This window comes from Oncorhynchus clarkii, chromosome 17, assembly GCF_045791955.1.
Source record: "Oncorhynchus clarkii lewisi isolate Uvic-CL-2024 chromosome 17, UVic_Ocla_1.0, whole genome shotgun sequence".
Taxonomy (NCBI): Eukaryota; Metazoa; Chordata; class Actinopteri; order Salmoniformes; family Salmonidae; genus Oncorhynchus; species Oncorhynchus clarkii.
This window is the reverse complement of record NC_092163.1, coordinates 80,843,262-80,868,118: the sequence shown is the minus strand read 5'-3', so window position 1 is coordinate 80,868,118 and position 24,857 is coordinate 80,843,262. Positions and strand designations below refer to the sequence as shown.

At 43.9% G+C, this 24,857-nt stretch overlaps 1 protein-coding gene across 1 annotated transcript in view; it reads left to right on the top strand.

Annotated features, from left to right (window-relative positions):
- Window positions 1–24,857, top strand: part of LOC139369950 (metabotropic glutamate receptor 7-like) — a 372,213-nt gene that overhangs the window by 113,053 nt on the left and 234,303 nt on the right. The window lies entirely within an intron of this gene.

The window sequence follows — 24,857 nt, the reverse complement described above, 5'->3', positions numbered from 1 at the left end:
CTCTCTCCCTCTCCCTCTCTCAGTCTTTCTCTGTCTCTCTCTGTCTCTCTCTGTCTCTCTCCCTCTCCCTCTCTCGGTCTTTCTCTGGCTTTCTCTGTCTCTGTCTCTCTCTGTCTCTCTCTGTCTCTCTCTGTCTCTCTCTCTCTCTGTCTTTCTCTGTCTCTCTGTCTCTCCCTGTCTCCCTCCCTCCCTCCCTCCCTCCCTCACTCTGTCTCTCTCTCTATATATATATTTAGGGAATAGTGTGCCATTTGGGACGCAATCTGTTACAGAAGAGTTTAATGAGCATCTTATTCACCAAAAGGGCTTTCTCTTCCTGGTTTCAGGGTTTTGTTCTGTATCGTTCTGGTTTATCTACCGACGGCGCTCCACTCCCATAATCCTCTACTCTATTGGTCCTAGGGGTTGAGTGTGTTTGTGTTTCTTTGGTTTGTCTTTGGGGGGGAGGTTATCCTCCCCGATTTCTCCCCACACATCAGTTGGCTAATTAGGCTCAGCCGTTTCCATTGGGCTGTGGACGGCGGAAATATCTACAGAACATTGATTATTCATGCAGCGGACTGCAGAATAGATTAGAGAAGGATTTCAAATCTGCAACTTTCTCTGGCAGGAGAAACGACCAACGTTTTAAACATCCATGGAAACTGAATAGATATGAAACTCCAGCAGATTTTTTAAACTTCACGCTTCCAAACTTGTGATTGATCATAAACCAATGTTTCACTCTTCAATAGACCAGTGTTCCTGTATATTTACCAGAAGTTTTCTCCATTCCAGGTTTCACTATTGTTTATTATTTTTTTTTTTTTAAACCTCCATGGAAAATAATACATTATTTTAGTAAAGCAATACAGAGGCGTTCCTGGCATGTCTTTATTTGGCTTTGGATCCTCTTGAGACAATACATAAAATGGAAGATGATGTGTACCGTGCTCTGTAGAGGGATACATGGGTGTGGGTGTGGGCGAATAGTAGTCTAAATAATCACAAAGTACGAGAGAATCGCCTGTAGATGGTTGACCTCCAATCCTTCAGAAGCTTCATGTGGTGGTTACTGTTTTTGTGTGGATATGCCCTGGCTCCAAATAATATGAACCTGCCTCAGGAAGACTAGTTGTTCTGTAGCTGTATCATAAGGAAGCTTCTGTATTCCTCAAGGAGTGGATGATGGTACTGTAGCCTTGTGAACCAGCAATCTGTCTTCCTCAAGGAGTGGATGATGGTACTGTAGCCTTGTGAACCAGCGTTCTGTCTTCCTCAAGGAGTGGATAATGGTACTGTAGCCTTGTGAACCAGCGTTCTGTCTTCCTCAAGGAGTGGATAATGGTACTGTAGCCTTGTGAACCAGCGTTCTGTCTTCCTCAAGGAGTGGATAATGGTACTGTAGCCTTGTGAACCAGCGTTCTGTCTTCCTCAAGGAGTGGATAATGGTACTGTTGGTCACATCTTTCTGTTAAGGGGTTTGATTGACTCAAGCAAAAGGACTACAATCATTTTGGTTGAACTTTTAATAGCAACTGGATCTGAGTTACACAGGTATGTGATCCTCTTCTACCCAGAGAGAGTTATCCTCTTCTATCCAGAGAGAGTGATCTTCTTCTACCCAGAGAGTGTGATCCTCTTCTACCCAGAGAGAGTGATCCTCTTCTACCCAGAGAGAGTGATCCTCTTCTACCCAGAGAGAGTGATCCTCTTCTACCCAGAGAGTGTGATCCCTTATACCCACAGAGTGATCCCCTTCTACTCAGAGAGTGTGATCCCTTCTTCCCTGGTGCTTGTGCTTGGCTATGTTTCTCTCATCGATATACTATACATGACCAAAAGTATATGGACACCTGCTCGTCGAACATCTCATTCCAAAATCATGGGCTTTAATATGGAGTTGGTCCCCCTTTGCTGCCAGATAACAGCCACCACTGTTCTAGAAAGTCTTTCCACTAGATCTTGGAACATTGCTGCGGGACTTGCTACCACTCAGTGACAAGAGTATTAGTGAGGTTGGGTACTGATGTTGGGAGATTAGGCCTGGCTCCCAGTCAGCGTTCCAATTAATCTCAAAAGGTGTTTGATGGGGTTGAGGTCAGGGCTCTGTGCTTTGTGCAAAGCCAGAAGAGGACTGGCCACCCCTCGTACCCTGGTTCCTCTCTAGGTTTCTTCCTAGGTTTTGGCCTTTCTAGGGAGTTTTCCCTAGCCACTGTGCTTCTACACCTGCATTGCTTGCTGTTTGGGGTTTTAGGCTGGGTTTCTGTACAGCACTTTGAGATATCAGCTGATGTAAGAAGGGCTATATAAATACATTTGATTTGATTGTCATGCTGAAACATGAAAGGGCCTTCCCCAAACTGTTGCTACAAAGTTGAAAGCGCAGAATCATCTAGAATGGCATTGTATGCTGTAGCGTTAAGATTTCCCTTCTCTGGAACTAAGGGAAAAACAGCCCCAGACCATTATTCCTCCTCCACCTAACTTTACAGTTGGCACTATGCATTCGGGCCGGTAGCGTTCTCCTGACATCTGCCAAACCCAAATTCATCCAATGGACTGCCAGATGGTAAAGCCTGATTCATCACTCCAGAGAACACATTTCCACTGCTCCAGAGTCCAATGGCGGTGAGCTTTACATCACTCCAGCCGATGCTTGGCATTGTGCATGATGATCTTAGGAATGTGCGCGTCTGCTCGGCCATGGAAACCCATTTCATGAAGCCCCCGACAAACAGTTATTGTGCTGACGTTGAGGCAGTTTGAAACTCGCTATTGAGTGTTGCAACCGAGGACAGATGAACACTCGGCGGTCCTGTTTTGTGAGGTTGTGTGGCCTACCACTTTGCGGCTGTAACCGTTGTTGCTCCTAGACTTTTCCACTTCACAATAGATCCACTTACAGTTATCCGGGGCAGCTTTAGCACTGAGCTCTTCAGTATAGGCCGTTCTACTCTAAATGTTTGTCCATGGAGATTGCATGGCTGTGCGCTCGATTTTATACACCTGTCAGCAACAGATGTGCCTGAAAAAGCTGAATCCTCTAAGTTGAGGGGTTGCCCACATGCTTTTGGATACATAGTGCATATACAGTATCATGTCCTTGAAATAGGGTCAACGCATATAGATATAAACCCATTTTCTTAAAGAGTCTCAGAGTAGGATCTAGGATAAGTTTTACCGTCTTAGATTAAAGTGAATAAGATTTAATTGGATAGGGCGAACGGATCCTATTCTGAGATGTAAACACTGAACGTGAGACACGGGCAAAACCAGGATCTGTCTGCTAGCCTAGCCTAGATGTGTATAGCACCCTGTATCAAGCAATATAACCAGTCTGACAACAGGTTTAGAACATCACGTATTACTCAATCCATCACCGTGACAAATACTTCATTTTTTGGGGGGGTGACCTGTTTTATCTTCTATCCCAGACTGGGAAATACTAGGTATGAATCCCAAATGACGCCCTATTCCCTATATAGTACACGACTTATGTCCGTGGTTTCTTGTCAGAAATATTACACCCTGTAGGGAACAGGGTGCTATTTTAGGACGGCTATAGTTGTACGCTGCTGTGAGCTGAGTTGACCGAATTGTTCTACTTAAAGATGTTGAATGTGGCACTCTGATTTTAAAATATATTAAATCACGAAATTACTGAGGCAGGAAACCATGAGGATTTCAGAGTCTGGACTCTAGATGTCAGCTGTGTTATTGTCATGTCTGAGGACCAACACAGGGAGGCTTGTTTGTTTGTTGTACTGGAACACCATCATGTACTGGAACACCAATATGTACTGGGACACCAATATGTACTGGGACACCAGCATGTACTGGAACACCATCATGTACTGGAACACCAATATGTAGTGGGACACCAGGATGTACTGGAAAACCAATATGTACTGGAACACCAGCATGTACTGGAACACCATCATGTACTGGAACACCATTATGTACTGGAACACCATCATGTACTGGAACACCAGCATGTACTGGAACACCAGCATGTACTGGGACACCAGCATGTACTGGAACACCAATATGTACTGGAACACCAATATGTACTGGAACACCAGCATGCACTGGAACACCAATATGTACTGGAACACCAATATGTACTGGGACACCAATATGTACTGGAACACCAATATGTCTTGGAACACCAATATGTACTGGAACACCAATATGTACTGGAACACCATCATGTACTGGAACACCATAATGTACTGGAACACCATCATGTACTGGGACACCATTATGTACTGGAACACCATCATGTACTGGAACACCATCATGTTCTGGAACACCATTATGTACTGGGACACCATCATGTACTGGAACACCAATATGTACTGGAACACCAGCATGTACTGGAACACCATCATGTACTGGAACACCAATATGTACTGGAACACCAGCATGTACTGGAACACCATCATGTACTGGAACACCATAATGTGCAGCGTTTGAGTACACCATAAATACCCAGAGATGAAAGGTGTGCTCAAAACTGTTGCCAACATCCATCCGTCAAGTGACTGAATACACAATCCTTGTTGAGAACCACAATACTTTCCTAGAGGAAGACTCCCCTGTCAAGTCGAATAACTGATAGAGGCAGCAAATCAGGCTAGCAGTTGAATTTGTGTACCACCAGTCTCAACCCCTGTACAGCCATACAGACACACATCTATTTCTGTTCATGTAATGTAATCTGTCTCTCAGGCTGCATTCCAAATGGCATCCTATTCCTATTTTAGTGCACTACTTTTTGACCATGGGCTCTACAGGGAATAGACCGCCATTTGGGACTCATCCTCTGTCTCCTGGACACTATCTGGAGCTTTGGAATCATGGTGGTCAGCTCTAGTTTAGACTTTCCCCATTTACCTGCTTGTCTTGTATGGTTAGTGGCCTGTTTATCTGGTTCTGTAAACACAGATGATGGACCCATTAGCCTGCCTGTTTCTGTGTGCGTCATTGCTGGTGGTCTGTATCTTTGTTTTAAAGTAACCAAGTCAGTTATGAACAAATTCTTATCAGTGACGTACTACCCGGGGCCAAACCCTGACGACGCTGGGCCAATAGTCCGATGCCCTATGGGACTCCCAATCACGTCCGGATGTGATACAGCCTGGAATCAAACTAGGGACTATAGTGACACCTCTTGTACTAAGATGCAGTGCCTTAGACCACTGCGTTACTCGGGAGCCCTACCTTTAATTTAGAGGTAGCTAGGCAGACTGGTTAAATCATGGCTAACGTGGAGAATTTTATGGTTAATATAAACATGTATGCTAGTGCTTGAATGTGACAAAAACTGATTTATCGTAGGCGTGGTGGATTTGCATAGACACTATTGTACTTAACTGATTTGTATAAGCATTAATCCATTATAGTAGACGCATGGGGACGTTTATGTGATCCAGTACTCAGGATGTCGAGAAATGCCTTCAAAACCGTCCACTAGGGGCATCGCTGAGAGCTACTACCATAGAGTAGGCTTGGGTTTTGCTAGGGTATTGTTGACGGGGTAGCCTTGGGTTTTGCTAGGGCACTGTGGACAGGTTAGGCTTGGGTTTTGCTAGTGTATTGTTGACAGGGTAGGCTTGGGTTTTGCTAGTGTATTGTTGACAGGGTAGGCTTGGGTTTTGCTAGGGTATTGTTGACGGGGTAGCCTTGGGTTTTGCTAGGGTATTGTTGATGGGGTAGGCTTGGGTTTTGCTAGGGCACTGTGGACAGGTTAGGCTTGGGTTTGCTTGTGTATTGTTGACAGGGTAGGCTTGGGTTTTGCTAGGGTATTGTTGACGGGGTAGGCTTGGGTTTTGCTAGGGCACTGTGGACAGGGTAGGCTTGGGTTTGCTAGTGTATTGTTGACGGGGTAGGCTTGGGTTTTGCTAGGGCACTGTGGACAAGGTAGGCTTGGGATTTGCTTGGGCACTGTGGACAGGGTAGGCTTGGGTTTTGCTAGGGTATTGTTGACGGGGTAGGCTTGGGTTTTGCTAGGGTATTGTTGACGGGGTAGGCTTGGGTTTTGCTAGGGTATTGTTGACGGGGTAGGCTTGGGTTTTGCTAGGGTATTGTTGACAGGGTAGCCTTGGGTTTTGCTAGGGTATTGTGGACAGGGTAGCCTTGGGTTTTGCTAGGGTATTGTTGACGGGGTAGGCTTGGGTTTTGCTAGGGTATTGTGGACGGGGTAGCTTTGGGTTTTGCTAGGGTATTGTAGACGGGGTAGGCTTGGGTTTTGCTAGGGCACTGTGGACAGGGTAGGCTTGGGTTTTGCTAGGGCACTGTGGACAGGGTAGGCTTGGGTTTTGCTAGGGCACTGTGGACAGGGTAATGTAGCAGTCAGACGACTTTGTCTTCGTTGTTTCCCGTGTATATATATTTTTATATCTTTTTTTCTTCAAGTATCTTTTTCAAATATTTTTCTTAACCTCAACTTCAAAATACTCTCCTGCAATCCGCCTCACCCAATGAGGACCTGCTATTTTCTTTACTTTTGAACTGGAACCCCCAACAGAAGCTAGCCAGATAACTAGCTACTAGCTAGTAGTCAGCTAGCCACTGCTAGCGGTCATCAGCTAACCTTTAGCCTGGACAACTCTTGCCAGTCTGCAGAGCCTGATTCAAACCAGAGCAAATCTGACTTATTTTTCTCCATATTTCCATATTCCTTCCGCAAGCTCTGAACCTTTTCACCTGGATCATTGCAGCTAGCTGCTATCCGAGTGGCCACTCCTGGCTAACGTCTCTGTCCCGAAGCAAGAACAAATTATTCTGGAGCTAGTCTTTGCTAGGCCCATCTCCCGGTTAGCCGAATAGGTCCATAAGCCCCTCCTTCGGCTACAATACCTATTTTGCCAATCAACCACAAGTCCCGCCGATCCATCATGATTGAACTACCGATGTAATCTGCCCGATGTAATCTGCCCGAGGCTCCTCCGTTGCGACGCCCCCTGAATATCCATCTGCTAACCTGCTAGCCGCGGCCCGCTAGCTGTCTAGAGTATATCGGAATGTGAGCTGAAGAGGCCCATCGGACAAATTCTTTGTTCACTATACCTATTTTACTAATTGGCCTGGACCCTTTTACTACATGGAGCCCTGCCGATCTATCATGACTGGTTTGCAGACGTAACAGCACAAGGGGGCTACAACAGACCTCTCTGTCGCGACGTCCCTCTAAGGCCCTTCTGCTTGCTTGCTAGCACTGACCCGCGAGCTGTCTGAATCGCTTTGTCTCCAGCTCGACCAGCTACTCACTGGACCCCTATGATCACTCGGCTACGCATGCCTCTCCCTAATGTCAATATGCCTTGTCCATGGCTGTTTTGGTTAGTTATTATTGCCTTATTTCACTGTAGAGCCTCTAGATTTGCTCAATACGCCTTAGCTAACCCTTTAGTTCCACCTCCCACACATACGGTGACCTCACCTGGTTTAAATGATGTTTCTAGAGAAAATATCTCTCTCATCGTCACTCAATGCATAGGTTTACCTCCACTGTATTCACACACTACCATACCTTTGTATGTACATTATGCCTTGAATCTATTCTATCGCGATCAGAAACCTACTCCTTTTACTCTCTTGTTCCGAACATACTAGTCGACCATATCTTATAGCATTTAGCCGTACCCTTATCCTACTCCTCCTCTGCTCCTTTGGTGATGTAGAGATTAATCCAGGCCCTGCAGTGCCTAGCTCCACTCCCATTCCCTAGACACTCTCATTTGTTGACTTCTGTAACCGTAAAAGCCTTGATTTCATGCATGTTAACATTAGAAGCCTCCTCCATAAGTTTGTTTAATTCACTGCTTTAGCACACTCTGCCAACCCGGATGTCCTAGCTGTGTCTGAATCCTGGCTTAGGAAGACCACCAAAAAGTTTTGTCTTAGTATCCAGGTCTGTGCCCAAACAATTTGAGCTTCTACTTTTAAAAATCCACCTTTCCAGAAACAAGTCTCTCACCTTTGCCGCTTGCTATAGACCACCTTCTGCCCCCAGCTGTGCCCTAAACACCATATGTGAATTGATTGCCCCCCATCTATCTTCAGAGCTCGTGCTGTTATGTGACCTAAACAGGGACATGCTTAACACCCCGGCCATCCTACAATCTAAGCTTGATGCCCTCAATCTCACACAAATTATCAATGAACCTACCAGGTACAAACCAAATCTGTAAACATGGGCACCCTCATAGATATAATCCTAATCAACCTGCCCTCAAAATACACCTCTGCTGTCTTCAACCAGGATCTCAGCGATAACTGCCTCATTGCCTGCGTCCGTAATGGGTCTGCGGTCAAACGACCGCCCCTCATCACTGTCAAATGTTCCCTAAAACATTTCAGCGAGCAGGCCTTTCTAATTGACCTGGCATGGGTATCCATCAGTAGAGGATGCCAGGTTATTCTTTAAAAGTGCTTTCCTCACCATCTTAAATAAGCATGCCCCATTCAATTTTTTTTTAACCAGGAACAGATATAGCCCTTGGTTCACTCCAGACCTGACTGTCTTTGACCAGCGCAAAAATATCCTGTGGCGTACTGCATTAGCATCGAATAGCCCCCGCGATATGCAACTTTTCAGGGAAGTCAGGAACCAATATACACAGGCAGTTAGGAAAGCAAAGGCTAGCTTTTTCAAACTGAAATTTGCATCTTGTAGCACAAACTCCAAAAAGTTCTGGGACACTGTAAAGTTCATGGAGAATAAGAACACCTCCTCCCAGCTGCCCACTACACTGAGACTTGGAAACACTGTCACCACCGATAAATCCACAATAATTGAGAATTTCAATAAGTATTTCTCTACAGCTGGCCATGCTTTCCACCTGGCTAACCCTACCCCGGTCCAGAGCCCTGCACCCCCCCCCCCCCCACAGCAACTTTCCCAAGCCTTCCCCATTTCTCCTTCACCCGTGTCCAGATAGCTGATGTTCTGAAAGAGCTGCAAAATGTGGACCCCTACAAATCAGCCGGGCTAGACAATCTGGACTCTCTCTCTCTGAAATGATCTGCCGAAATTGTTGCAACCCATTTTTACTAGCCTGTTCAACCTCTCTTTTGTATCGTCTGAGATGCCCAATGATTGGAAAGCTGCCGCAGTCAACCCCCTCTTCAAAGGGGGAGACACTCTAGACTCAAACTGCTACTGACCTATATCTATCCTACCCTGCTTTTCTAAGGTCTTCGAAAGCCAAGTTAATAAACAGATCACCGACCATTTCGAATCCCACCATACCTTCTCCACTGTGCAATCTGGTTTCCGAGCTGGTCATGGGTGCACCTCAGCCGCGCTCAAGGTCCTAAACGATATCATAACCGCCATCGATAAGAGACTATACTGTGCAGCTGTATTCATCGACCTGGCCAAGGCTTTCGACTCTGTCAATCACCACATTCTTATCGGCATACTCAACAGCCTTGGTTTCTCAAATGACTGCCTTGCCTGGTTGACCAACTACTTCTCTGACAGTGTTCAGTGTGTCAAATCGGAGGGCCTGTTGTCTTGACCTCTGGCAGTCTCTGTGGGGGTGCCACAGGGTACAATTCTCGGGCCGACTCCTTTCTCCGTAAACATCAATGATTTCGATCTTGCTGCTGGTGATCCACCTCTGTGCAGACGACACCATTCTGTATACTTCTGGTCCTTCTTTGGACACTGTGTTATCTAACCTCCAGACAAGCTTCAATGCCATACAACTCTCCTTCCGTGGCCTCCAACTGCTCTTCAAGGCAAGTAAAACTAAATGCATGCTCTTCAACCGATCGCTGCCCACACCTGCCCGCCCGTCCAGCATCACTACTCTGGACGTTTCTGACTTAGAATATGTGCACAGCTACAAATACCTAAGTGTCTGGTTAGACTGTAAACTCTCCTTCCAGACTCACATTAAGCATCTCCAATCCAAAATTAAATCTAGAATCGGCTTTCCATTTTGCAACAAAGCATTCTTCACTCATGCTGCCAAACGTACACTCGTAAAACTGACTATCCTACCGATCCTCGACTTCGGCAATGTCTTTTACAAAATAGCCTCCAACATTCTACTCAGCAAATTGGATGCAGTCTATCACAGTGCCATCCATTTTGTCACCAAAGCCCCAGATACTACCCACCACTGCGACCTGTATGCTCTCGTTGGCTGGCCCTCGCTTCAAATTTGTCGCCATTCCCACTGGCTCCAGGTCATCTATAGGTCTTTGCTAGGTAAAGCCCCACCTTATCTCAGCTCACTGGTCACCATAGCAGCACTTACCTGTAGCATGCGCTCCAGCAGGTATATTTCACTGGTCACCCCCAAAGCCAGTTCCCCCTTTGGCCGCCTTTCCTTCCAGTTCTCTGCTGCCAATGACTGAAACGAAGTGCAAAAATCATCTCCCTCACTAACTTTAAGCACCAGCTGTCAGAGCAGCTCACAGATCACTGTACCTGTACATAGCCCATCTGTAAATAGCCCATCCAACTGCCTCATCCCCATACTGTTATTTATTGTGTTCCTTTGCACTCCAGTATCTCTACTTGCACACTCATCTTCTCCACATTTATCACTCCAGTGTTTAATTTGCGACTGTGGCCTGTTTATTGCCTTACCTCCCTTATCCTACCTCATTTGCACACACTGTATATATACTTTTTCTATTGTATTATTGACTGTATGTTTGGTTTATTCAATGTGTAACTCTGTGTTGTTGTTTGTGTCGACACTGCATTGCTTAGTCTTGGCCAGGTCACAGTTGTAAATGAGAACTTGTTCTCAACTAGCTTACTTGTTTAAATACTAATAGTATGTCCAGAAACCTCTGAATCATATTCAGTCCATATGGCCCGATTGTCGTAGAGAAACACACTGGCTTTAACCTTACTAATGTATATAATGAGGTCATCCACGAGTCGCCTCTTAGACAGAAACCTCTAAATCATATTCAGTCCGTATGGCCCGATTGTCGTAGAGAAACACACTGGCTTTAACCTTACTAATGTATATGATGAGGTCATCCACGAGTCGCCTCTTAGACAGAAACCTCTGAATCATATTGAAGTTTCATTGCTATGTTGGCATCCTTGTCCTTGTTTGTAAGAAAGGTACAGTGTGACAACCTGTTCTATCTTCAACAATATAGTATTTGTTTGGTTTTGGTACTGTGATTGTCGACCAATGAGAGCGTTGTTTCTGTGACAATGTTGATTTGATGTATTAGACATCGGAGAGAAAGGCTCTCAAGGCTGGCCTCATCGTGATGACATTTCAACCCCTATCTAATCAATGTATAATTGGGTTGGATCAAACGGGATGTGATTATATTTGTAATTTTAGATTGAATCAAAGAGTTAGGCATAACATATTCACACTAAGACTAAGAGGTTCAACATCGATTCCTCAAATCCAGCACTGTTGTTCAATGTTTTAAAACGCATGGAGAACAGTATCAGATCAATGATTTAAAACGCATGGAGATCAATGTCAGATCAATGTTTCAAAACGCATGGAGAACAATGTCAGATCAATGTTTTAAAACGCATGGAGAACAATGTCAGATCAACGTTTCAAAACGCATGGAGAACAGTATCAGATCAACGTTTTAAAACGCATGGAGAACAATGTCAGATCACTGTTTCAAAACGCATGGAGAACAGTATCAGATCAACGTTTCAAAACGCATGGAGAACAATATCAGATCAACGTTTTAAAACGCATGGAGAACAATGTCAGATCAACGTTTTAAAACGCATGGAGAACAGTATCAGATCAACGTTTTAAAACGCATGGAGAACAGTATCAGATCAACGTTTCAAAACGCATGGAGAACAGTATCAAATCAACGTTTTAAACGCATGGAGAACAGTATCAGATCAATGTTTTAAAACGCATGGAGAACAATGTCAGATCACTGTTTCAAAACGCATGGAGAACAGTATCAGATCAACGTTTCAAAATGCATGGAGAAACAACGTCTCATCCCAGCAAGTAAAACAAGGAAAGGAATAAAAAGTACTGATATGTTATAGCATGCTGAGGGACAGAGGATAGAGACAGTACATCTTAGTTCTAACTGGCTGTAGGGTGGTATAGCATGCTGAGGGACAGAGGATAGAGACAGTACATCTTAGTTCTAACTGGCTGTAGGGTGGTATAGCATGCTGAGGGCCAGAGGAAAGAGACAGTACATCTTAGTTCTAACTGGCTGTAGGGTGGTATAGCATGCTGAGGGACAGAGGATAGAGACAGTACATCTTAGTTCTACCTGGCTGTAGGGTGGTATAGCATGCTGAGGGACAGAGGATAGAGACAGTACATCTTAGTTCTAACTGGCTGTAGGGTGGTATAGCATGCTGAGGGACAGAGGATAGAGACAGTACATCTTAGTTCTAACTGGTTACATCTATACTGGATGGCTGTAGTAATGTGTACTGGCTACATCTAGACTGGATGGCTGTAGATGACTGTAGTAATGTAGTCTGGTTACATCTAGACTGGATGGCTGTAGTAATGTGGTGTAGTCTGGTTACATCTAGACTGGATTGCTGTAGTAATGTAGTCTGGTTACATCTAGACTGGATGGCTGTAGTAATGTGGTGTAGTCTGGTTACATCTAGACTGGATGGCTGTAGTAATGTGCTGTAGTCTGGTTACATTTAGACTGGATGGCTGTAGTAATGTAGTCTGGTTACATTTAGACTGGATGGCTGTAGTAATGTAGTCTGGTTACATCCAGACTGGATGGCTATAGTAATGTAGTCTGGCTACATCTATACTGGATGGCTGTAGATAGCTGTAGTAATGTAGTCTGGTTACATCTAGACTGGATGGCTGTAGTAATGTGCTGTAGTCTGGCTAAATCTAGACTGGATGGCTGTAGATAGCTGTAGTAATGCAGTCTGGTTACATCTAGACTGATTGGCTGTAGTAATGCGCTGTAGTCTGGTTACATCTAGACTGGATGGCTGTAGTAATGGGCTGTAGTCTGGTTACATATAGACTGGATGGCTGTAGTAATGTAGTCTGGTTACATCTAGACTGGATGGCTGTAGTAATGTGCTGTAGTCTGGTTACATCTAGACTGGATGGTTCTAGTAATGTGCTGTTGTCTGGTTACATCTAGACTGGATGGCTGTAGTAATGTAGTTTGGTTACATCTAGACTCGATGGCTGTAGTAATGTAGTCTGGTTACATCTAGACTGGGTGGCTGTAGTAATGTGCTGTAGTCTGGTTACATCTAGACTGGATGGTTGTAGTAATGTGGTGTAGTCTGGTTACATCTAGACTGGATGGCTGTAGTAATGTGCTGTAGTCTGGTTACATCTAGACTGGATGGTTCTAGTAATGTGCTGTAGTCTGGTTACATCTAGACTGGATGGCTGTAGTAATGTGCTGTAGTCCGGTTACATCTAGACTGGATGGCTGTAGTAATGTAGTCTGGTTATATCTAGACTGGATGGCTGTAGTAATGTAGTCTGGTTATATCTAGACTGGATAGCTGTAGTAATGTGGTGTAGTCTGGTTACATCTAGACTGGATGGCTGTAGTAATGTAGTCTGGTTACATCTAGACTAGATGGCTGTAGATAGCTGGAGTAATGTAGTCTGGTTACAGCTAGACTGGATGACTGTAGTAATGTGGTCTGGTTACATCTAGACTGGATGGCTGTAGTAATGTAGTCTGGTTACATCTAGACTAGATGGCTGTAGATAGCTGTAGTAATGTGGTCTGGTTACATCTAGACTGGATTGTTCTAGTAATGTGCTGTAGTCTGGTTACATCTAGACTGGATGGCTGTAGTAATGTGCTGTAGTCTGGTTACATCTAGACTGGATGGCTGTAGTAATGTGCTGTAGTCTGGTTACATCTAGACTGGATGGTTCTAGTAATGTGCTGTAGTCTGGTTACATCTAGACTGGATGGTTCTAGTAATATGCTGTAGTCTGGTTACATCTAGACTGGATGGCTGCAGATAGCTGTAGTAATGTAGTCTGGCTACATCTAGACTGGATGGCTGTAGATAGCTGTAGTAATGTAGTCTGGCTACATCTAGACTGTATGGCTTTAGTAATGTAGTCTGGCTACATCTAGACAAGATGGCTGTAGATAGCTATAATAATGTAGTCTGGATACATCTAGACTGGATGGCTGTTGATAGCTGTAATGTAGTCTGGCTACATCTAGACTGGATGGCTGTAGTAATGTAGTCTGGCTACATCTAGACTGGATGGCTGTAGTAATGTAGTCTGGCAACATCTAGACTGGATGGCTGTAGATAGCTGTAGTAACGTGCTGTAGTCTGGCTACATCTAGACTGCATGGCTGTAGTAATGTAGTCTGGTTACATCTAGACTAGATGGCTGTAGATAGCTGTAGTAATGTAGTCTGGTTACATCTAGACTGGATAGCTGTAGTAATGTAGTCTGGTTACATCTAGACTGGATGGCTGTAGTAATGTGGTGTAGTCTGGTTACATCTAGTCTGGATGGCTGTAGTAATGTAGTTTGGTTACATCTAGACTGGATAGCTGTAGTAATGTGGTGTAGTCTGGTTACATCTAGACTGGATAGCTGTAGTAATGTAGTCTGGTTACATCTAGACTGGATGGCTGTAGTAATGTGGTGTAGTCTGGTTACATCTAGACTGGATAGCTGTAGTAATGTAGTCTGGTTACATCTAGACTGGATAGCTGTAGTAATGTAGTTTGGTTACATCTAGACTGGATAGCTGTAGTAATGTGGTGTAGTCTGGTTACATCTAGACTGGATAGCTGTAGTAATGTAGTCTGGTTACATCTAGACTGGATAGCTGTAGTAATGTGGTGTAGTCTTTTTACATCTAGACTGGATAGCTGTAGTAATGTAGTTTGGTTACATCTAGACTGGATAGCTGTAGTAATGTGGTGTAGTCTGGTTACATCTAGTCTGGATGGCTGTAGTAATGTAGTTTGGTTACATCTAGACTGGATGGCTGTAGTAATGTGGACTGGCTACATCTAGACTGGATAGCTGTAGATAGCTGTAGTAATGTAGTCTGGTTACATCTAGACTGGATGGCTGTAGTAATATGGTGTAGTCTGGTTACATCTAGACTGGATGGCTGTAGTAATGTAGTCTGGTTACATCTAGACTGGATAGCTGTAGTAATGTAGTCTGGTTACATCTAGACTAGATGGCTGTAGATAGCTGTAGTAATGAAGTCTGGTTACATCTAGACTGGATGGCTGTAGTAATGTGGTCTGGTTACATCTAGACTGGATGGCTGTAGTAATGTAGTCTGGTTACATCTAGACTGGATAGCTGTAGTAATGTGGTCTGGTTACATCTAGACTGGATGGCTGTAGTAATGTAGTCTGGTTACATCTAGACTGGATGGCTGTAGTAATGTGGTCTGGTTACATCTAGACTGGATGGCTGTAGATAGCTGTAGTAATGTGCTGTATTCTGGCTACATCAAGATTGGATGGCTGTAGTAATGTAGTCTGGTTACATCTAGACTAGATGGCTGTAGATAGCTGTAGTAATGTAGTCTGGTTACATCTAGACTGGATGGCTGTAGATAGCTGTAGTAATGTAGTCTGGTTACATCTAGACTGGGTAGCTGTAGATAGCTGTAGTAATGTAGTCTGGTTACATCTAGTCTGGATGGCTGTAGTAATGTAGTCTGGTTACATCTAGACTGGATGGCTGCAGTAATGTAGTCTGGTAACATCTAGACTGGATGGCTGTAGTAATGTGGTGTAGTCTGGTTACATCTAGTCTGGATGGCTGTAGTAATGTAGTCTGGTTACATCTAGTCTTGATGTCTGTAGTAATGTAGTCTGGTTACATCTAGACTGGATAGCTGTAGTAATGTGGTGTAGTCTGGTTACAGCTAGACTGGATAGCTGTAGTAATGTGGTGTAGTCTGGTTACAGCTAGACTGGATAGCTGTAGTAATGTAGTTTGGTTACATCTAGACTGGATAGCTGTAGTAATGTGGTGTAGTCTGGTTACATCTAGTCTGGATGGCTGTAGTAATGTAGTTTGGTTACATCTAGACTGGATGGCTGTAGTAATGTGGACTGGCTACATCTAGACTGGATAGCTGTAGATAGCTGTAGTAATGAAGTCTGGTTACATCTAGACTGGATGGCTGTAGTAATGTGGTCTGGTTACATCTAGACTGGATGGCTGTAGTAATGTAGTCTGGTTACATCTAGACTGGATAGCTGTAGTAATGTGGTCTGGTTACATCTAGACTGGATGGCTGTAGTAATGTAGTCTGGTTACATCTAGACTGGATAGCTGTAGTAATGTAGTCTGGTTACATCTAGACTAGATGGCTGTAGATAGCTGTAGTAATGAAGTCTGGTTACATCTAGACTGGATGGCTGTAGTAATGTGGTCTGGTTACATCTAGACTGGATGGCTGTAGTAATGTAGTCTGGTTACATCTAGACTGGATAGCTGTAGTAATGTGGTCTGGTTACATCTAGACTGGATGGCTGTAGTAATGTAGTCTGGTTACATCTAGACTGGATGGCTGTAGTAATGTGGTCTGGTTACATCTAGACTGGATGGCTGTAGATAGCTGTAGTAATGTGCTGTAGTCTGGCTACATCTAGATTGGATGGCTGTAGTAATGTAGTCTGGTTACATCTAGACTAGATGGCTGTAGATAGCTGTAGTAATGTAGTCTGGTTACATCTAGACTGGATGGCTGTAGATAGCTGTAGTAATGTAGTCTGGTTACATCTAGACTGGATAGCTGTAGATAGCTGTAGTAATGTAGTCTGGTTACATCTAGTCTGGATGGCTGTAGTAATGTAGTCTGGTTACATCTAGACTGGATGGCTGCAGTAATGTAGTTTGGTTACATCTAGACTGGATGGCTGTAGTAATGTGGTGTAGTCTGGTTACATCTAGTCTGGATGGCTGTAGTAATGTAGTTTGGTTACATCTAGACTGGATGGCTGTAGTAATGTAGTCTGGTTACATCTAGTCTGGATGTCTGTAGTAATGTAGTCTGGTTACATCTAGACTGGATAGCTGTAGTAATGTGGTGTAGTTTGTTGGAACAGAGGAGCATACAGTTGTAAATGTCTTCATCCCCCTTGCAGTTTTTCCGATTCTGTTGCATTACAACCCTAGTTACTGTAAGTAGATTTTATTTGGATTCCACAGAGCACAATTAAATCCATTATTTAAAATGGTAAGAATATGGCACCACAACAAACCTGCCAAGAGAGGGCCAACCACCAAAACTCACAAACCAGGCAAATAGGGCATTAATCAAAGAGGCAACAAAGAGACCAAAGAGAACCCTGAAGGAGCTGCAAAGCTCCACAGCAGAGATTGGAGTATCTGTCCATAGGACCACTTTAAGCCATACACTCCACAGAGCTGGGCTTTACGGAAGAGTGGTCATATAAAAAGCCATTGCTTACAGAAAAAAATAAACAAACACGTTTGGTGTTCGCTTGGTGTTCGCCAAAAGGCATGTGGGGGGACTCCCCAAACATATGGAATAAGGTACTCTGGTCAGATGACACTAAAATTAAGCTTTTTGTCTATCAAGGGAAATGTTATGTCTGACACAAACCCAACACATCTCATCACCCCAAGTTTCTCATAGACAGGGACTGGGAAACTGGTCAGAATGGAAGTAATGATGGATGGGGCTAAATACAGGGAGATTTGAGACTGGGACAGAGGTTCACTTTCCAGCAGGACAATGACCCTAAGCATACTGCTAAAGTAACACTCGAGTGGTTTAAGGGGAAACATTTAAATGTCTTGGAATGGCCTCGTCAAAGCCCAGACCTCAATCCAGTTGAGAATCTGTTGTATGACATAAAGATCGCTGTTCACCAGCGGAACCCTATACAAAGTCATGACTTTGTGGGGGATGAATAGTTATGCAGGCTCAAGTTTTCCGTTTTTTTTGTCTTATTTTTTTGTATGTTTCACAATAAAAACTATTTTTGCATCTTCAAAGTGGTAGGCATGTTGTGTAAATCAAATGATACAACCCCCCCCAAAAAATATATTTTAATTCCAGGTTGTAAGGCAACAAAATAGGAAAAAATGCCAAGGGGGGTGAATACTTTTGCAAGCCACTGTACATTTAAAGGCTGTTACTGTCTGTCTGTCTGTCTGTCTGTCTGTCTGTCTGTCTGTCTCTCTCTCTCTCTTTCTTTATCTCTCTCTCTGTCTCTCTCTCTTTATCTCTCTATCTCTCTCTTTCTCTCTATATCTCTCTATTGCCTTCTGATAAAATCATTCAGTCTTCTTTGGAGTGATCTTATTCAATAATTCAACGGCCCAATCAGTAGGTGGTATCTGAGGAAGAAACACCCCAACTGCTCTTTTATGTTCCTGAATATCCTGCAACCAGCCACACTGCACCAGACCTGGCTACAAGCACCATTTAAAATATTTTATATTGCTTTTATCTGCTCGTGATTGAGGTTGCATGGGGAAGTGGAACCAATAGAACATAACCCACCCATCTGGAACCAATAGAACAGTCAGAAAACCATATAACCCCACCCACCTGGAACCAATAGAACCGTCCCAAAACCACATAAACCCACCCATCTGGAACCAATAGAACAGTCAGAAAACCACATAACACCACCCATCTGGAACCAATAGAACCGTCCCAAAACCACATAACCAAATCAAATTTCAAATCAAATCAAATGTATTTATATAGCCCTTCGTACATCAGCTGATATCTCAAAGTGCTGTACAGAAACCCAGCCTAAAACCCCAAACAGCAAGCAATGCAGATGTAGAAGCACGGTGGCTAGGAAAAACTCCCTAGAAAGGCCAAAACCTAGGAAGAAACCTAGAGAGGAACCAGGCTATGTGGGGTGGCCAGTCCTCTTCTGGCTGTGCCGGGTGGAGATTATAACAGAACATGGCCAAGATGTTCAAATGTTCATAAATGACCAGCATGGTCGAATAATAATAAGGCAGAACAGTTGAAACTGGAGCAGCAGCACGGTCAGGTGGACTGGGGACAGCAAGGATTCATCATGTCAGGTAGTCCTGAGGCATGGTCCTAGGGCTCAGGTCAGTTGAAACCCCACCCATCTGGAACCAATAGAACAGTTCGAAAATGACATAACACCACCCATCAGGAACCAATAGAACAGTCCCAAAACCACATAACCCCACCCATCTGGAACCAATAGAACAGTCCCAAAACCACATAACCCCACCCATCTGGAACCAATAGAACAGTCCCAAAACCACATAACCCCACCCATCTGGAACCTATAGAACAGTCCCAAAACCACATAACCCCACCCATCTGGAACTTATAGAACAGTTCCAAAACCACATAACCCCACCCATCTCACACTCCATGCAGGCTAGCAGATTTTGAATAGTTTTTTAACCCAGGTCTGCAATAATCCAAACCTCTGCAGCAATCTGCTATTGTAGATTGCTGCCCTGTCATAACCAGAAACAGCCCAATCACATACCCGGTGCCCTATCATAACCAGAAACAGCCCAATCACATATCCGGTGCCCTGTCATAACCAGAAACAGCCCAATCACATACCCGGTGCCCTATCATAACCACGACTAGCCCAATCACATACCCGGTGCCCTATCATAACCACGACTAGCCCAATCACATACCTGCTGCCCGATCATAACCACGACTAGCCCAATCACATACCTGCTGCCCGATCATAACCACGACTAGCCTAATCACATACCTGCTGCCCGATCATAACCACGACTAGCCCAATCACATACCTGGTGCCCGATCATAACCACGACTAGCCCAATCACATACCTGGTGCCCGATCATAACCACGACTAGCCCAATCACATACCTGCTGCCCGATCATAACCACGACTAGCCCAATCACATACCTGCTGCCCGATCATAACCACGACTAGCCCAATCACATACCTGCTGCCCGATCATAACCACGACTAGCCCAATCACATACCTGCTGCCCGATCATAACCACGAATAGCCCAATCACATACGTGCTGCCCGATCATAACCACAACTAGCCCAATCACATACCTGCTGCCCGATCATAACAACGACTAGCCCAATCACATACCTGCTGCCCGATCATAACCACGACTAGCCCAATCACATACCTGCTGCCCGATCATAACCACGACTAGCCCAATCATATACCTGGTGCCCGATCATAACCACGACTAGCCCAATCACATACCTGGTGCCCGATCATAACCACGACTAGCCCAATCACATACCTGCTGCCCGATCATAACCACGACTAGCCCAATCACATACCTGCTGCCCGATCATAACCACGACTAGCCCAATCACATACCTGCTGCCCGATCATAACCACGACTAGCCCAATCACATACCTGCTGCCCGATCATAACCACGAATAGCCCAATCACATACGTGCTGCCCGATCATAACCACAACTAGCCCAATCACATACCTGCTGCCCGATCATAACAACGACTAGCCCAATCACATACCTGCTGCCCGATCATAACCACGACTAACCTAATCACATACCTGCTGCCCGATCATAACCACGACTAGCCCAATCACATACCTGCTGCCCGATCATAACCACGACTAGTCCAATCACATAGCTGGTGAAATATTAGTTCAATACAATGCTATCACAGTATGTGATTGTTGAAAATACTTTTAACTGTCAGGTATATTACTTTTAACTGTCAGGTATATTACTTTTAACTGTCAATCTATATTAAACAAAGTTATTATTGCACTGTTTGTGCTTGTTGCAAAACTATGTAAGGTAACATATTTTATTCTTACTTTGAATGCATCATGGTTATTTTGACAAGTTGGGAGTTTTTTCAGGATATGTCAGAGGGTTGTTGGTTTACCAGAAACCCAGGAAGTTACCACCAGGATTGGGCGTCTTACATGTTCTTGCTATAGGGACTGGAGCAAATTCGAAACCATGACGCCGGGCCGACCGCACCCACTGCCATCACCACCCAAGCCCCTTTTTTTGATGCAGAGAAAACCCTGAAACTTATATTATTTTTAATTTAGATGCACAGTGGAGGTTGGTAGTTATAACATATTGGAAGAGGTAATGCAGTACACTGTCTAGGTCATGTCGTACACTATTTAGGTAATGCTGTACACTGTTGTGGATGTTGATGATAATATAATTGTGTTACAAAAAAACAGTATTCTATAGAAACCATCATGCACAGAGGCATATGACAGATAGAAGCACAGGGGATTTTAATTGAATCCTATACATTGTTTACGTCTCCAACCCAAGGGAAGACTTCTCAATGCACTGCTGCACAAACCGAGAGACACTGACCTCCATGTGTTTGAAAGAGAAGGCTGAGAACGAAAGAGACTGAGAGGGGGAGACAGCGAGAGACAGCGAGAGACAGCGAGAGACAGCGAGAGACAGCGAGAGACAGTGAGACACAGTGAGAGAGAAAGAGAGACTTTGAGAGAGGAGAGACAGTGAGAGAGAAGGAGAGACAGTGAGAGACAGTGAGAGAGACAGTGAGAGAGAAGGAGTGACAGTGAGAGAGAAGGAGAGAGAGAGCGGAAAGAAAGCAATAGACTCTGCTGTCAATGTTGAAGACAGAAATCCTTCTTGAATACCCACACGACTCTTTCTCAAATATACTTTTTCTTAAAAGATGTGCGAAATACTGGCTTGTACCCTTTGAGCCTGTGAAGCTCCATGCTGGATATATATATATTTAAATATATTTAAAATAAATGAATAATTATTCATAGTTTCACTACGTCTTGACAACAGGGTTGGCACGCGGTGCTTAAAAGGTGCTCAATGCACTTGAATTTGGCACTCTGAAATTCAAGTACTGAAAGTCAGACAATTTCTCAAAGGTGGAACTTGAAAAGTAGTTGAATTAAAATGAGAACCGAAAGCGATCAAATATGTTAACAAGAAAAATATTTGAAAAAATGTATTAGTGTTGCTAATTCAATTCCCGGCAGAATACAGAGTTTCATTTCCTCATGCATTTCGCGCTCTGGTTGCCAGGCGAGCTCGCTCATTCCACCCACATTGTCACTCAGCCAGGCAGGTACAAAACTGACTGATTAGGCGCTGCCAAACGTCACATCGTAGCTAAAATTCTGAGCAAAATTTAGATTCAATACTGCCTGGCAGGATATTGATGTTTATGAATGGGGTTTGCCAGGGAGGGTAAATTCTGTGTACGCACATTTTATTTGTGAAATAGAGTTTACTCACCTTTTCATTTAGTTATTTTCGTTTTTGACAATCACTGGAAATCTACAGTGCCTTCGGAAAGTATTCAGACCCCTTGACTTTTTCCACATTTTGATACATTACAGCCTTATTCTAAAATGTTATTAATTAGTTTTTTTCACATCAGTCCACACACAATATTCCATAATGACTTCACAATACCCCATAATGACATCCCAATACCCCATAATGACATCCCAATAGCCCATAATGACATCACAATACCCCATAATGACATCACAATACCCCATAATGACATCCATAAACTGTTTTTTAGACATTTTTCCTAATTTATAAAAAAAAAACATCACATATACATACATTTTCAGACCCTTTACTCAGCACTTTGCGTAAACTTTTGTCCAAGCGGGCTGTCATGTGCCTTTTACTGAGGAATGGCTTTCGTCTGGCCACTCTACCATTAAGGCCTGATTGTTGGAGTGCTGCAGAGATGATTGTCCTTCTGGAAGGTTCTCCCATCTCCACAGAGGAACAAGAGCTCTGTCAAAGTGACCATCGGGTTCTTGGTCACCTCCCTGACCAAGGCCTTTTTCCCATATTGTTCAGTTTGGCCGGGCGGCCAGTTCTAGGAAGAGTCTTGGTGGTTCCAAACTTCTTGTTCAATGCTGCAGACATATTTTGGTACCCTTCCCCAGATTTGTGCCTTGACACAATCCTGTCAATCCTGTCCAGCTCTACGGACAATTCCTTCAACCTCATGGCTTGGTTTTTGCACTTATGTGTGTGCCTTTCAAAATCTTGTCCAATCAATTGAATTTACCACAGGTGGTCTCCAATGAAGTTGTAGAAACATCTCAAGGATGATCATTGGATACAAGATGCACCTGAGCTCTCCTAGCAAAGGGTCTGAATACTAATGCATTTATGTTTTTTATTTTAATAACATTTGCCCAAAAATTCTGGGGTATTGTGTGTAGATTGCTGGGGATTTATTTATTTTTTTAATCTATTTGAGCATAAGGCTTAAACAACATTTTTAAAAAGTAATGGGGTATACTTTCCAAATATGCTGTTTTGCATTCCCAGCGTTGATCAACGCTCAGAGTGCTTCTTGATCTGAGTTATAACTATGCCTACCTCTGCAAATGAGTGGAATCATGAATAATTAATTTGTGCTTGTTTCCCTAATCCCTCTTGCAAATTCATTCACCACTCTGTCCAACGGGAAACTCTGCCCACGACATAGGCCGCGAGGTGAAACGAACTTCCTCAGCCCAGACCTACAGTGGCAGAGAGACTTCGCTGACTGTGGGAATTATTTTAATTAAATCTTCTTAGGGTTGTTACGCACGCCTCTATGAAGAGGGAACGCAACCCCCTGCTACAACTAAACTCTCTGTGAAGCGAAAGAGGTATGGACTGTAGGTGCGAGTAAGAATGACAACAGGCAGAATGTGGTACCGTTTTACAAGGACTTTATTCCTGTACACGGTAATATGGGGAAAAGGGGCTGGACGGAACCAAAGCAAAGAAAGTAAATCTCAAAGCCTACCCACTACTTACCTAATTTAGCACCACCTGGTGCCCTAACCAAAATACAGGGAGTGGTCCGCCCAGGTCTTACCTAGTGTGCCTAGACAGTGAAAAAAACACATGCAAATACACAAACTACAACACAAACTGGGGAACGTAACAAGGGTTAGGCACCTTTTTTCAACATTTTTGCCTGAAAGTTTGAGTAACTTCAAAAATGAAATATCAGTTTTAGTACAGGGACACAAGTACAAGTCTTGGAAAATCTTGTGCGCACCATGAAGACAGAACGCACCTGCTAAAATCGGTTTATTTTGAATGATTTATTAGTATTATTATTATTTTTTACCCCTTTTCTTCTCCCCAATTTAGTGGTATCCAATTGGTTACAGTCTTGTCTCATCGCTGCAACTCCCGTACGGACTCAGGAGAGCCAAAGATCGAGAGCCATGCGTCCTCCGAAACACAACCAAACCAAGCCGCACTGCTTCTTGTCACAGCACGCATCCAACCAGGAAGCCAGCCGCACCAATGTGTCGGAGGAAGCACAGTACACCTGGCGACCTTGTCAGCTTGCACTGCGCCCGGCCCGCTATACAGGAGTCGGTTGTGCGCGATGAGACAAGGACATCCCTGCCAGCCAAACCCTCCCTAACCCGGACAACACTGGGCCGATTGTGCACCACCCCATGGGCCTCCTGGTTGCGGCCGGCTGCGGCAGAGCGATGCAGCGCCTTAGACCGCTGCGCCACCCGGGAGGCCTGTTTCTTTTTTAACATACTTCTTTCCGTAAGAAGTATTATAGTTTAATTGCATTTTAGGGTATCTCACGAGTAAATAGAAACGTATTTTGACTTGTTGAAACAAGGTTTAGGGGAAGATTTTGGATTCCATTCTTTGCCTGTTAAATGGAGTGGATTCCTCAAATCGATGCCGCCAACTAAACCAACTTTTTGGTACATAAAGAAGGATTTTATCTAACAAAACTACACTCCATGTTATAGCTGTGACCCTTTGGATGACAAATCAGAGGAAGATTTAAAAAAAAGTAATTTAATATGTTATTTGTGAATGTATGAAACCTGTGCCTGTGGAAAAATATTTTGATGTGGGCGCTGTTCTCAAACAATCACATGGC